The 3210-nt window shown below is 37.9% G+C and overlaps 1 pseudogene; it reads left to right on the forward strand.

Moving 5' to 3' along the window:
• Positions 1-3210, forward strand: part of LOC108761263 (tuftelin-interacting protein 11-like) — a 33273-nt pseudogene that overhangs the window by 23868 nt on the left and 6195 nt on the right.

A 3210-nucleotide genomic window follows, 5' to 3' on the forward strand; every position in this document is an offset into this window, starting at 1 on the left:
GTACCTATCTACTTTAAATTTTAATAGAAATGCAATTTCTTGTTGAAAAAAACGGTAGAAAAAGGAAAAAAGCGGTAGAGTCAAAAAATTTTTCGCCTGCGGCTCCATTTTCTTAATTAATAATTTCTACTAAAGTCACTAGATTTATAAAGTACCGCAATCATTCCGCCATTTTGGCTGCAACATGCGGTTCATTCAAAATATGCATATGAGTATGAATGTGTTTACACAACAGACAGATTAAATACATTACACTTAATGTGTAGATACGTTATGAAAATGAGTACTATTTACACTTTTCGACGCCATTTTGGCTCCAAATCCTTATACATTGGTCTTATGGATTGCGGTACTTTATAAATCTAGTGACTTTAATTTTTACTGCTAAATTGCTCCATCTACCGCTATTTTAGAAAACGATCTACCGCTAAATTTTTTAAGGACCTGGCAACACTGGCACTAGTTGTGTGTAAGCGCTACACTCAGCTACAGTGCCTGCTACACTACACTAGAATGGTGTACACCATGGTGTGTTCCCTTTTTACTGGCAATGCAACCATCATAACGTCACAACAGTACACTGCCGCAGCCGTTCCAAAATTACTGTGGTACTGCCAGCACTATTGTAATGTCGTATTTCGAAACGACTTTGCAGTAGACTGGTAGTGTAAACAGACATGGATAAACATACTAAATTGTCAATAAATTTTGAACGAAAACAGCAGCGATAGTTCCTCCGAAGAAGACGAACTAATTATGGGATCACCAATTCAAGCAGTTTGACCTCGTGTTAAAAACTATATGGACACAGAGTTAATAAATAATTCAGATGTGGAATTAAGAGTCATTTTCTTAAGAGTAAAATAAATATATGTGTATCTTCTGTAATTAAATATTGCACTGTAACTGCTTCACCTCGAAAGCCGCAGTAGTCGCAGTGGCAATATGGCTATCATTTATGACGTCACTGAGGGAACTAGACGCTGTCGCAACGCTCTGCGTAGTAATAGCGGAACAATTTTTCAGTACTGCCAGTACTGGCAGTGTATATCGGAACACACCCACTGTATCATTATTATGCTAAAACTCTGTTCCCGCTTGACTTTTATTTTCAAATTTTAAATGTCACACTGGTTCTACACGGTCTCTTTGAGACGGTGTAGCAAAATCCCACTTCGTGCATAAAATTTGCTCTACACCGTAGTCACGGAAACACGGTACACCGAATGAGTTCGCTTACCACCAGCCATGGAAACACGGTACACTGTCTGAGTGTTGCACTAGTGGGCGATAGTGCAGCTAAGAGAAAACGCTATTAGATACGAATCGCGCGATCTATTCTCGATCTATTAGCGAATTCGATTGGGCGCACTCAGTGCGTACTGGTGCACATTAAAGCCGTCGTACACAAAATAACGTAAAGATATATTTATATATAAACATAGAAATCGATTAAATCCTGAAATACTCAATACATTTTATTGTATTATTATAGGTAAAATATGTATTTTACAATTCGAAATATTTGCATTTCACTTTTATACTCAAATTAAATCAGTTGGTCTGTTTTCTGTTCCTGCACTGGACTATTCTAGAACTCTCTTTCTTGCTTTAAACAAATATCAAACGTATATCTTTCTCACTTTAAGTTCCAAAAGTGTACACTAGTTCAGCCACAGAAAACAGACCTAGTGTACAACAGCTTTAATATGCACCAGTGCGCACTAGTTCTTCCAATCAAATTCGCCATGTCTTTGCTCTGAACGGTACATCTCTAGTTTCGTTCATTTTTTCCGTGGCGTTTCGAATCTTTCGATCAGTAAAAGCATGGTGGAATTATAGAAGGTATGTCGTTGCGCATAATGGCGCCAGAGAATGGAGGGACATATTTTGTCAACCAATCACGTAGGGCCCATTCGATACGCGTGGAATTCAAACGTTCACAGCAAATGATTAATAAAAACAGTATTAGAGAGAGAGAGAGAGAAGTTAAAATAACAATGAAATCTTTATTTCAACCTATTAAAATATAAAATATTACAAACTGTAACAATATTACTGATTAGAAATACGATTGCACATATTTTTTATTTTTCTTTGTTTTCTTATTACATTATTTATTTTTATTTGCATATTTACATTGCGCAACCTAATATACGATCTGGTTCGCACCAAACATGCGATTACCTCCGTCGGAAATTTGTACTCAAGTTTCAGACCTACTTTCGCAGTTAATGTATCAAAAATGTTATCCTGCATATTAAAAAAATCTCCGTGAAATAATTGAAATTCAGTATCCATAATTTTTTTTGCTGCTTCCATGAAATCATTGGAAGGAACGATATAATTTCCACGTAAAATACATGAAATCCAGTCAGTTTTACACGATAATTGATCACACGGTCGATCTGTTATAGGCCTTCTACAATAAGCCGCAAGTCGGAATGTCAGAAGTCTTAACCAGTCTTAACTAAATCGTTTAAGTTGGCTATTGGCCAACTTCACCGATTATGACTTAAGATCGCTTAGAACTTCTGACTTGCAGCTTATTGTAGAAGGCCCATTATAATAACACGCTAAACATGCAGTGCCCCGAAATCTTAGAACATATATAAATGGAACGGGCATTGCCTATACTTCCCATGGCTCGCGCTGATGCAAACGTCTGTGTGAGAGAGAAAGGTAGTAAGGGATAAATGTTCCCAATGCGCATGCGCAGCATCATATTTTACACATCTGTGTAATGTAGGAATGTGTAAAAACACTAAACCAACTGCACAATTCACACAGATGACGGTGCTGCGCATGCACATTGCAAACATTTATCCCTTACTACCTTTCTCTCTCGCACAGATGTGGCTTTACGTTCAGCGCCCTATGCCCGTTCCATTTATATATGTCTAAGCCCGAAATAAACACAGCCATATTGGATTTTAATCGAATGGACCCCCCATGATTGGTTGTCCACTCCCCACTACTTTTAGGCTACTGCGCATCCACGGGAACGACACACCTTCTATAATTCCACCATGAGTAAAAGGATCCGTTCAAAGCATCGACATCTAGAATGGACCGCTGATGGCAATGGTGGGGGTAGAAAGACGATTAGAGTGAGAGGCAGGAATAATAAGATCGTTCTTTCTCTGTTTACTGTTGTTTCTAACTACTGTTGGATTAACAACAACCAATCAGGCTTCAGTAAACAGAGAA

Source organism: Trachymyrmex cornetzi, unplaced genomic scaffold, assembly GCF_001594075.2.
Source record: "Trachymyrmex cornetzi isolate Tcor2-1 unplaced genomic scaffold, Tcor1.1 scaffold246, whole genome shotgun sequence".
NCBI lineage: Eukaryota > Metazoa > Arthropoda > Insecta > Hymenoptera > Formicidae > Trachymyrmex > Trachymyrmex cornetzi.